This window comes from Balaenoptera musculus, chromosome 20, assembly GCF_009873245.2.
Source record: "Balaenoptera musculus isolate JJ_BM4_2016_0621 chromosome 20, mBalMus1.pri.v3, whole genome shotgun sequence".
In the NCBI taxonomy this organism is placed as follows: Eukaryota; Metazoa; Chordata; class Mammalia; order Artiodactyla; family Balaenopteridae; genus Balaenoptera; species Balaenoptera musculus.
In genome coordinates, this window is record NC_045804.1 from 58,695,999 (window position 1) to 58,708,154 (window position 12,156).

At 52.5% G+C, this 12,156-nt stretch overlaps 1 protein-coding gene across 10 annotated transcripts in view; it reads left to right on the top strand.

Annotated features, from left to right (window-relative positions):
* The window catches only part of TOM1L2 (target of myb1 like 2 membrane trafficking protein), an 82,215-nt gene that overhangs the window by 20,724 nt on the left and 49,335 nt on the right, over nucleotides 1-12,156 (top strand). Inside the window, exon 1 of one of the 10 annotated variants that reach the window (XM_036838271.1) lies at nucleotides 8,910-8,916. The exons of the other annotated variants lie outside the window; for them this stretch is intronic. The gene's annotated coding sequence lies outside the window, so the exon portion shown is untranslated. Of the gene's footprint in view, nucleotides 1-8,909; nucleotides 8,917-12,156 lie in introns of those variants that run through there. 10 annotated transcript variants of the gene reach the window in all.

The window sequence follows — 12,156 nt, forward strand, 5'->3', positions numbered from 1 at the left end:
TGTCACTGGAATCACCCTGTCAGAGGGGATGCTCCTTTTCGAGGTCCTCACTCTCTAAAAACTTTACTGCCTTTTATTTTCTCAGCCTGTTTTGGGACCCAGCGTGGGTTCAGGTGGCGGGTTAGCGTGTAGAATGGGGCTGGGGAAGGCTTCATGGAAGAGGGCTTTTAGGCCACGTTCCGAAGGGGTTGGTCGTTCCTGAGGGTAGACGCAGGCGGGGAGGGTGGGGAGACCGTCCTAGGCACCCAGGCAGAGCGGGAGACGCAGATGCCCAGAGCTGCTAGTGAGTGTGGACCTGGGAGAGCCGAGGCCAGAGGAGGGGGGACAGGAGAGGGTGGGGCGGGGGTGGGGGGAACGAGCAAGGCCTGGGGACAGAGCGTGGACTTGGCCATATGGAAGGGGGAAACCAGGGAGGGGCTGTGAGCAGGCAGGTGACGTGAGGAGGCGTGCGTGCTGGGTCACCTGGCTGCCGGGCGGAGGGTGGACAGGGCAGGGCAGAAAGGGATGCCGCAAGGCCAGTTAGGACCGCTGGGTGAGAGGAGTTCCTCGCAGACTTGGCTACATGGATAGGAGACAGTGCTTTTCGTTTAAATTTACATTTCTTTAATTCCTGCTGAGGTTGGACATTTTTATGTTGATTCACCAACTGTATTTCATCATTTGTGACTTGACTCCGTGTGTCCTGATGGGTCCCAGAGGCACCGTCGCTGCAGATGTTAGGTGTGGCCAGACGCATGGTCCAGCTTTGCACCGGAGCCCTTGGAGACGCAGCGAGGGTAGGTGGTGCCTGGGCCCCGGGACGTCCTCTGCTCTGTCCCGTCCTCCTCAAGCTGGCACCGTGACCAGGGCCTTGGAAAGCATGGCACGGCAAGCTCAGGCTCTGCTGACCAAGAGAACAGTAAGAGTGGCCGTGGAGGGACTTCCCTGGGGGTCCAGTGGTTAAGACTTCGCCTTCCAATGCAGGGGGTGGGGGTTCGATCCCTGGTCGGCGAGCTAAGATCCCACATGCCTCGTGGCCAAAGAAACCAAAACATAAAACAGAAGCAGTATTGTGACAAATTCAATAAAGACTTTGGAAATGGTCCACATCAAAAAAAAAAAAAATGTGGCCGTGGAGGTCGCTTCTCTGCCATCAGATTTGAGGAAGAGGCTCAGGATGCAGCAAAGTCAGCTTAAGTCAGGGGGTCCCTAGTGAGCGGGGTCAGCTGAGTTTGAGGAGAAGTCCCGTCCAGGCTGGGTCATGCCAGCAGGCCACACGCACTCGCTGGAGCGGAGAAGGTGAGTGAGAACAGGGCCTTGGGGACGAGGTTACCTCCGCAGCCCCGACCCAGAGTTAACAGCACCCAGCTTGGAGACCTTGCCTATTAACGTATTTGTCGCTGGCTTTTCTGATAGCCCCAGAAGCTTCCTGAGGAAATCGCAGGCAGGGGCTGGCCAGGAACGAGCCCTGACTGGAAAACGTTGCTTCCTAGCTGGTTGCTTGCCAGACGGCAGGGTCACTTGCATTGGTCCCCCCTGAGGGGTGGCTGGCTCTGTGTGCAGTCTGTTCACCCCAGCTCCACCCAGGTCGCTGTCGCGGGGTCGCTGAGTCGCGGTGCAGGTGGCGGCGGGGTGGCTGAGTAATGACCCGCGTTCTCTTTGCAGCTTCTGGATTAGGAACCACAGGGACCTTGAGCCGTGTCTCATCCTGGAGCGTTTCCCCGTTGAATCTGAACGGTGTCAGATTGTTAAAAGGCCACTGTTACGGCCGGGCCTTGTCGCGGTCATGCCCTCACTGTGGCTGGAGTCCCTCCCACTTTGACGTTTAATTTTACACCAAGACCAGGGACTTCCCTGGTGGCGCAGTGGTTAAGAATCCGCCTGCCAATGCAGGGGACACGGGTCCGAGCCCTGGTCCGGGAAGATCCCACATGCCGCAGAGCAACTAAGCCCACGCGCCACAACCACTGAAGCCCGTGTGCCACAACTACTGAAGCCCGCACGCCTAGAGCCTGTGCTCTGCAACAAGAGAAGTCACTGCAATGGGAAGCCTGTGCACCGCAACGAAGAGTAGCCCCCGCTCGCTGCAACTAGAGAAAGCCGGCACGCAGCAACGCAGACCCAACGCAGCCAAAAATAAATAAATTAATTAATTAAAAATTTTACACCAAGGCCAGATCAGATAAGGCATGGCAGAGAGTTGGATGAGCTGACCCACCAGAGGCCTTTCCGAAACTATTCCAGAGTCCTGATGAGTCCTGGTTACAAAAGAAATACACATTTTTTATAGAAAAATTTGGAAAGTTAATCTCCTCCCCCACAAAACCGAAGCAGACACAGACGTGGTTGCTCTCACACCGCAGTGTTGCCCAGTTACGACCTGGTCTGGGACTGCAGGCCTTCCTCCTTCCATAGGTGCACGCTGTTTAACGTAAACCTGCGTGTACGATCTTTGCCTTGACGTTCTCCCACTTGACGTGCGGGCACCGCTTGCCCAGCGTCCCATTTCCTCCCCACCAGCAGCCGCGTGTGCCCGGGAGCTCAGGCGAGCCTCCCCAGGCCGTGAGTCACCTCAAGGGACATGCCGTCATCTCGGTCAGGGCCTTGTGGCTTCAGCCAGGTCTGGGCCCCGTCGCATTCTTCAAATGCCGTCAGATCATCGTCCTTTCAGGATGGCTTCGATTTTTAGAGCAAATCAGTCGTTTTCCACGGCCCAGCGTCCTGTGCTGGGCGAGGCTGAACCTGAGACTTGGCTGCTCCCAAGGAGAGCAGACTTCCTGGGTGACCTGCAGGGGAGCGGAGAGGATGAGAGGGTGCAGCCCTCGGGCACCTGGGGCGCCCCGCCGGGCCGAGGCCCTGGAAGCCAGCTCTGAGCCGGGTATGAGCGTCACGCTGAGACCCGGGGAGCTTGGGAAAGCGCCCACGAGGACGGGATGGACGGCCCGGGGGAGAGGGCCAGAGGGACGTGAACCTTGCCTGTGGCTGCGGTGAACACTCCTCGTTTCCCCCTGGCTTGGGGTGGCTCTGGACCCAGCTGGACCATTCTTTTACGCAGTTTCCCTTGCAGCTACGCATGGCCATAGGGCACGGTTCTGGCCTCCGAGAGGGACAGTACCCCTTCAGCAGTAAAATGGCAAAGCCCTCTGGCCCTCGCGCCGTCTTCCTTCCTGTTTCACGGACTCTGCCTGCTAGGGCAGCGGCTGTCTCGCAGGTACAGGGACGGAAGCACAGGCCAGGGCCGTTGGAGCAAGAAGACAAACAGATCCTTGTCCTGCGTGAGGGCCTGGAGGGGCTCTTCCCGCCCTGAACCTCTTGCTTCCAGAGTTCTTGTTCCGTGAGAAAAATAACCCCCATCTGTTTAAGCGACTTGTTAGTTTTTTTTAATTGCTTGCAGCTGAATGCAATCATACCTGATAAGGTAATGTTTTAATATTTTATAAGGGAGAAATGTATTTACATATTGTGTAATTAAAAATGAAAAATAATTTAAATCTCCACAGATTTCTGGGCCCACAAAAGACACACTGAAACAGAATCTTTGGGGATGGGACGCACATATCTGTATTTTTAACAAACTCTCCAATGATCTGTTGTAAAATAAATCATTTCCATATTCATTAATACTGTTCCCATTTTATACATGAAAACATTGAGGCCCAAGGAGCTTGAACAACTTATCCCAGTTTTTTTTTTTTTTAATATCATAGTATAGTTGATTAACAATGCTGTTAGTTTCAGGTGTACAGCAAAGTGATTCAGTTATACATATACATGTATCTATTCTTTTTCAAATTCTTTTCCCATTTAGGTTATTCTCCCAGTATTTTTTTTTAAAGGAATTCCTTTATTTTTATTTTTAATTAATTAATTTATTTATTTATTTTTGGCTGTGTTGGGTCTTCGTTTCTGCGCAAGGGCTTTCTCTAGTTGCGGCGAGCGGGGGCCACTCTTCATCGCGGTGCGCGGGCCTCTCACTATCGCGGCCTCTCTTGTTGCGGAGCACAGGCTCCAGACGCGCAGGCTCAGTAGTTGTGGCTCACGGGCCCAGTTGCTCCGCGGCATGTGGGATCCTCCCGGACCAGGGCTCAAACCCGTGTCCCCTGCATTGGTAGGCAGATTCTCAACCACTGCGCCACCAGGGAAGCCCCTCCCAGTATTTTTAAGTGAGACTTGTGTCCAGCACTGCCTGGTCCCAGAGTGCGCCCCCAACCCCTGCTCACCCCAGGGAGGCCTGGCTTCCCCTCCACCTCACTGTCACACTGCTTCTGGAGGGAACTTCCAAACTAGAAGATTCAAAACTGTTTTGGACACGGTTTTGCACTGCTGTCCGGGGCAGTATCACTGCAATGCACGTGTCCCCAGGAGAGGAAGCCAAGTATGGTTTCTGGCGTGTTGGTTAAAAAGTGGACTCACCAATTCTTGGTCGTGTCTTCTGCTTTTGAAACAAGACTTCTTTGAAATTAGTTTTTTCCACAGACTTTCTCTGGTTAAGTCACTTAAGAATTACTAGACCATCTCACCCATGAAAGGTAATTATGGTTGTTTTATGAGTGTGGAAGACGTATAGCTCGTAAGTGCTTGAGGAGTCTCCTGTGAGTTATTAGAACTTGCAGGATTCATGTTCTACCAAATTAGCCCTCACGAGCTGATAGATTTTATCTGTAGTTCAGCAAAGCTTTGGTCAGCGCTGCACATTCATAACAGTTAAATACACACCAGCTCCCTGAGAGAGGTTAACTCTGGGTAAGGTGGCCACCTCAGGTTGTAATAGCGCGATTTGCTTGGGATTTGGAGACCTGTATGACGAGAATGCTCTTCTGATGGTGAAGAGGGTCTTTGCTGCGAGAAGCAGGGGGTCAGTGCCCTGGAGCCCCTCAGGGGGGCTGACAGCGTCCTGTGGACCAAGCATGGCCTGGGGGCAGGAGCTCCTTGTTGTAGACCTGGGTCTGGCATGAGCCCACCGTGTGTCGGATCTCTGACTAATTCCACACGGTCAGACTCTCAGACAGCACTGTTTCTGAGGTCCCTTGGGCGCGGGGCACACTGGAGATGCTTTCCTACGTCGCCTTCAGGGACCTCCTTTGCTGGGGGGGTCTCTACGGTAGCAGCTGTGACCACCCATACTTCTCCTGAGGGCTCTCTGTGCCAGGCCTTTACAGATGTTCATTCAGTTCTCACAATAGCTTTGCAAGGTGTAGGTATTACTCTTCCCGATCCCTAGGTGAGGAAACTGAGGCTCAGAGAGGTCTAGTTACTTGCTCAGGATCACACAGCCGATAAGCAGCAGAATCAGACTTGGGCTCAGGTCAGCCTGACTGCAGGCTGTGTGACCCTGGCTCCGTGGAGCTGGTGCTGGGCGGCGGCAGGGGCATGGGAAGCATGCTGGACGAGGCCTCTTTTGACTGGGAACCTGGGAGGCCTTTGGAGCAGAGGCAGGATCTAGAGTGTAGGGTAATTCCAGGTAAGCTTGGGAAGGTCGCAGTGTGTTCTGGGAATCAGGAGGAGCCCAGCTGGGTGAACTGTGCCATCCCCCGGGGACCTGAGGAGGCCAGAGGAGGACGTGAGGCTGGGAAGGTGACGGGTCAAGTCAGCGAGGGTGCGAGACACCGGGAAGTTGGGGGAAGAACGTTTTGTGTTTTATGTGAAGCTGTTTTCAAGATGTTTTATATTATGCTGCTCATTATTCCTTAACACAATAGTGACTGCAATAAGTTCATCTTGAAGTCACTCACTGAGCGCCAGGAGAAAACAGTCCCCCCCTCCCAGTGGAGCACCGTTTACTCTGCCTTTAATCAGAAAGTGAGACTGGGGGCTTGTTGTCTTTGCCTTTCTGCCCAGGCAGCCAGGAAGGCCAGGCCTGATTTGGTATCTGACTGTAGTAACTCTCTTCTCTCTCTGGTTCTTGGTAAAAAGGTTCATCTTTTATTCCATGTGTTTTCTAGTCTTCATTTCATTTTATTTTATTTGCCTTGAGTATAAATTATTATTAAAGACGACCATAATTTCCTTTTGGAAGTAGGCAGGGTGTATCCTTCAAATATATTCTAACGCTTGGTAAGAAGAAACTGAGACTGACTTCCTCGCGTGGTCATAGGGAGCAGCCGTGAAGGGCCAGGCCGGGGCCGTGATGGATGAAAGCGTTCTCTCGGGTTGATGGACTGCCAGCCAGAGGCTTCCGGGAAGGGCGCTCTACGTCCTGGACAAGGGAGGGAAAGAGCCCGCCTCTGGGAACCCCGGAGGCGCCGAGTCCAGGGAGCCGGCTGCAGGCGTGTGCCCGTGGGCCCTGCAGCCCCGCTCGCCTCTCTTTCCTTCCGTCTTCACAGTTGGCTCTGATTCGCTCATTCCCTAGAACCCCCCGGACCAGTTTTTTGGCTCTTACTGGGAGAATGGACTAGGTCGTGTGTCGGCAATTCTCCGTAGCCGCTTCCCGGAGCCTTTAGGGAAGTCTCTGGGAGATGGCTCTGCAAGGTGAGCGTCCGCGTGCCAGGCCCACAGAGAGAGGCTGCAGACCCTGGGTGGAGCGGCCGCTCGCTGCCCGCAGGGGCCTCCGCAGAGAGTGCTGCGGCCGCCCGGGCGCCACGGAAATTCATGTTCTGTTTAGCTTCTCAGGTGTTCCTGAGAACAGCGCAGCTAAAGCACCTGGGATGCTCGGCGTGGGAAGCTCTCCGACTGGGGTCGGGCTCTCGGACCAGCCTGTCCAGAGTGTGTGCCGAGTTGGGTTCGGATGCACTTTTCTGGAAAGGTCTTCCCAGATGCTCACAGGGAATGTATGCTTCCTTTAACATTCCATCCAGAAAGAGTTAAGAACCACTGCTCTGAAAAATGACCTTCTCTGGTGTTCTTCCTGACCTTCTTGAATATCCATATCAAACCACTTCCCCCAAAGTGTGCTGCTCAGAGCAGCTGTAGGCAGAGGGGTGGGGGGCCATCCAGGCCACAGGGGCACAAAGCCAGCACCGGGGACGTGGCACGGAGGGCAGCCCTCGTCCCCCGGCCCCTGCCGCCGAACTGTGCTGCGCCGTGTGTGTCGGGAACCCGGGCAAGGGAGACCCAGGGCAGACTCGCAGAAACCCAGCACGGCTTTGCCTGCGTCCAGTGTGGTTTGGTTTTGCCTGCGCTCTTCCCAAGCCCAGGGCTGCAGGGCGCTTTGTGCACAGAAAGGAAGCATTGTCCTCACTAAGGATGCCTTTTCCGAAGGGTTCCTGCGGGCAGAACAGCTCTGCAGAACAAACCAGGCCAAACCTCAGACTGGACCGCAGCCGTTTAGATTCTGTTTCGCTTGGGGAGCACCTGCCGCGTCCCTACCGTGTGCTGTGGAATCCCTGGTCTCCTGGGGCAGGTAGGTTCCGGAGTAGCCACCACGCGGCCCCGGGGCTGCGGGGAACCAGGGAGGGAGGCCGTGGGTCCCCGAGCGCCATCAAGTCAGCGGCGGCGGCCGGGCCTCTGTGAGAGGATGCGGCTCTGTGTTCTCTCCCAACCCTTCTCTTATGTGAGCGCGCATTTTTACCTTGTGGTGATTAGTATGCATCTGATACTTTGGCTCCCCGATTTTCACTTAGCGTTCCTGCACTGATTTCCACTTAGCGACGAGGCCGAGGTATTTATCATTTTTAAAAGCCATGTACATCTTTTGCCTTATTGATGGAGCCTCGTGGAGCAGCCGTCCTCTCATTTGCTGAGAACAACAGGGACTTTCTCAATTAGGCATCCTTGCAGAATCAGCTCCCCCCGCCCGCTGACTTATTTCCTGAGGGGTGTCTTGCTGAGCCAAACTTATGAATAGTTTTATGCCTTTCCTACTGAAGTTTTTCTTATTATTACGGAAAATTTCAAACATATAAAAAGAAGAGAGACTACCAGGATGCCGTCCCATGTATTTATTGGTGCATTTCAACAGTGAGCAAGTCAGGGTGTTCGGGGTCCCCTACAGCCCCACAGACTTTTCCTGCCCTGATTGCTGTGCAACAAATCCCAGACATCACATAATTTGATCTATAAATATCTAGGTGTGTATTTCTTTTTTTTTTCTTTTTTATAAATTTATTTATTTATTTGTTTTTGGCTGTGTTGGGTCTTCGTTGCTGTGCGCAGGCTTTCTCTAGTTGCGGTGAGCAGGGGCTTCTCTTGTTGTGCAGCACGGGCTCTAGGCACACAGGCATCAGTAGTTGTGGCTCGTGGGCTCTAGAGTGCAGGCTCAGTAGTTGTGGCGCACGGGCTTAGTTGCTCCGCGGCATGTGGGATCTTCCCGGACCAGGGCTCGAACCCGTGTCCCCTGCATTGACAGGTGGATTCTTAACCACTGAGCCACCAGGGAAGCCCAAGATTCCTATCCTTCAGAAATACATACCTAGGGCTTGTGTATTATACTGAAGCCTGTGTGCCTAGAGCCTGTGCTCCGCAACAAGAGAAGCCACCATAATGAGAAGCCCGCACACCACAACGAAGAGTAGCCCCTGCTCACCGCAAGTAGAGAAAGCCTCTGCCCAGCAACAAAGACACAACACAGCCAAAAAAAAAAAAAAAAAAAGAATTATGGCTACGTTTCCGTGTAATCTCCCTGTTTATTTTCAGTGTTGGTATTCCTGATTTTTTTATGTCGATAGGTAGGCACGATTTCCCAGGTGATTCAGAGCCCAATTGGGTTTGGCCTTGGAATGCAAATCACACGTGTGTCGTGTCTGTATCTCCCGCACTGCCCAGACTGGCTCTCCCTTTGGTCCTCCCTGACTGTCCGGGTGGCCCACCAGGTGGTAGAAAAACCAAGTCATGGGTCACCCGCTGTGGGACAGGAGCTGTTAGTAGGGAGACCTGGTCAGGATGAAAATGCCTTTATAGTCCATGGAGAGGTTTTCTCATGCTCGGGACAGACTTGCACCCTGGGCCCAGCTATTTTTGATGGAAGAATTAAATAAGTTGGGCTTCCACGGTGGCGCAGTGGTTAAGAATCCGCCTGCCAATGCAGGGGACATGGGTTCGAGCCCTGATCCAGGAAGATCCCACATGCCATGGAGCAACTAAGCCTGTGTGCCACAACTACTGAAGCCTGCACTCTAGAGCCCGCGAACCACAACTACTGAGCCTGCGCTCTAGAGCCCGTGAGCCACAACTACTGAGCCCATGCGCCACAACTACTGAAGCCTGCGCACCTAGAGCCCGTGTTCTGCAACAAGAGCAGCCGCTGCAATGAGAAGCCCGCGCACCACAAGGAAGAGTAGCCCCCGCTCGCCGCAGCTAGAGAAAGCCCGCGCGCAGCAACGGAGACCCATTATAGCCAAAAAATAAATAAATAAATTTATTTTTAAAAAAAAAAGAATTAAATGACTGGATTTTAGTTTTGGTCACAAGTTTGCCATTTTATTCTTAGTCTTTTGCAGTACAATAGCCCCTTTTCTTCTTTGTAAAACAGTAATAACAGAAAAAAATTTTAAAGATTTGCCTCTAAGCCACACTGATTATTTTCACTTCTTTCTGTTTCTCTTCCCAGCACTATCCATATGCATCCCTTTAAAAAAAAAATTGTGTCTTGTGTTCTTTACATCATTACAAGATGTTTCTGTATGGTTTTAATAGCGATTACTTATAATGGCCATATGGTATTTAGTTAAGTTGATATAGATACCATCATTTACTTGGCCACCACTTTTTTACTTCATATTTGAGAAGTTTTAAGAATTTTAAATAGGGACTTCCCTGGTTGTCCAGTGGTTAGGACTCCGTGCTTCCACTGCTGGGGCTGCGGGGTTTGATCCCTGGTTAGGGAAGTTCCGCATGCCTTGCAGTGTGGCCAAAAAATAATAATAATAATTTTAAATAATACTGTATTGAACGCATTCCCGTGTGTAGCTTTTTTCCTTTTTTTACAGCTTTATCAAGATCTAATTCCCATACCATACGACTCACCCTTTAAAGTGTACAGTCCAGTGGTTGTTGGTATATTCGCAGCATTGCGAAGCCGTCACCACAATCAGTTTTAGATCATTTCCATCCTTCCATGTCCGTCAGCAGTCACCCCTCATTTCCCCCAACCCTAGGCAGCCACCAGTCTACTTTCTACCTCTATAGATTTGCCTCTTCTGGACGTTTCATGTAAATGGACTTATCCAACCTGGGGTCTTTTTTCCCATTTGAAAAATTGTGAAAAAATATAAATAACATAAAATTTGCCTTTTTTTTTTTAATTTAAGTTTTTCTTTCTTTCTTTCTTTATTTTTGGCTGTGTTGGGTCTTCGTTTCTGCGCAAGGGCTTTCTCTAGTTGCGGCGAGCGGGGACCACTCTTCATCGCGGTGCGCGGGCCTCTCACTATCGCAGCCTCTCTTGCTGTGGAGCACAGGCTCCAGATGCACAGGCTCAGTAATTGTGGCTCACGGGCCTAGTTGCTCCGCAGCATGTGGGATTTTCCCAGACCAGGGCTCGAACCCGTGTTCCCTGCGTTGGCAGGTGGATTCTCAACCACTGCGCCACCAGGGAAGCCCAAATTTGCCATTTTTAAGTGGCATTAAGTACACTCATATTGTTGTGCCACCATCACCACCATCATCTCCAGAACTTTTTCATTTTCCCAAACTGAAATGCTACCCCGTTAAACCCTCACTCCCCACCCCTCCCCTAGGCCTCGGCCCCCACCCTTCCACTTCCCGTCTCTATGGATTTGTCCACTCGAGATCCCTCCTGTAAGTGGTATCGTGCAGTATGTGTCCTTCTGTGTCTGGCTTCTTTCTTTTTAATTAATTAATTAATTTATTTATTTTTTGGCTGTGTTGGGTCTTTCTCTAGTTGCAGCGAGCAGGGGCTGCTCTTCATTGCATGCGGGCTTCTCATTGCGGTGTCCCCTCCTGTTGCGGAGCACGCGCTCTAGGCACGTGGGCTTCAGTAGTTGTGGCACGCGGGCTCAGTAGTCGCGGCTCACGGGCTCTAGAGCACAGGCTCAGTAGTTGTGGCGCACGGGCTTAGTTGCTCCGCGGCATGTGGGATCTTCCCGGGGCAGGGCTGGAGCCCGTGTCCCCTGCGCTGGCGGGCGGGTTCCTGACCCCTGCGCCCCCAGGGAGCCCCGTCTGGCTTCTTTCAGTTGGCATAGTGCCTCAGGGTCCATCCATGTTGGAACACACATCTGCATTTCATTCCTTTTTATTGCCGAGTATTATTCCATTGTACGGATATTTATCTGTTCTTCAGTTGATGGACATGGGTTATTTCAACGTTTTGGCTGTTATGAATAGTGCTGCCATGACGTTCAGGTGCAGGTGTTTGCGTGGAAAGATGTCTTCATGTCTCTTGGGTGACCCAGGAGTGGAATTGCCGGGCTGGGTAGCTTTTTTATTTGAAATATCCCTTTAAGCTAAGAGTCCTAAAGAGATTGTTAGATCAAAGGACAAGAATCTTTTACAGCATGCCCCTGGATGTCTGTTGTTTTTCCAGAAGGTTCTTAAAGGTGTGTGGCCGCCAGTGAGGTGATGCTCTGGTCTCCTGGTAGCCCTCCCAGCAGTGGGCATCATTCTTTTAAAAGTGTGTGTTGATTCAGGAGTAGGAATTTAGCTTCGTTGCTCTGACGCGGGTGTTTCTTCTTATTAGCTGCCCTTCCTCCTCAGGCTAGACCTCCAGATGGGAAACATCTGCTAACATGTGAGCCCCATCCGAGGGGTTGTTTTCGCCTGGTCCCCACAGAAGCTGTGAGCGGGCGGCAAGGAGCCTGTTCCTCTGGACCTGGTCCGGGGGCCGGCTCTTTGCAGGAATGGGGCCACGCACTCAGGCTTCACCGAGCACAGCTGGGGTGAGCCCTGGGGAAATTGGGGGAGGCTTCCTCCAGGCTGGGAGTTTTGTACTTGCTCTTTGAGGCTGGAAGGAGACCTTCCTTTTTGGCGTCGCTCATGGCGATGCCTGTGGTCCCTGGCTAGCCTCGTCGGCTGATGGGTGCCTGGCCGGCGGGGTGCAGCCTGTCCTGGTCGTGGTCCTGTCCATCCACACACTAGGAGCGCTTTTAGGCGCCCTAAAAGCCGTGGAGGCGGCTCCTCTGCCTTCCTGAGGTCCCGTCCACAGAAGGCTTGAGGTAGGTCCTGTCTGTTGCACACTCACTAACTCACTTAATACTCACCCCCTGTGAGGGGGAGGGACCGTCGTGCCCGTTTTTATGGATGACTAAGCTGAAGTTGAGAGAGCTGGAGGAATGTGGCCACGGTCAG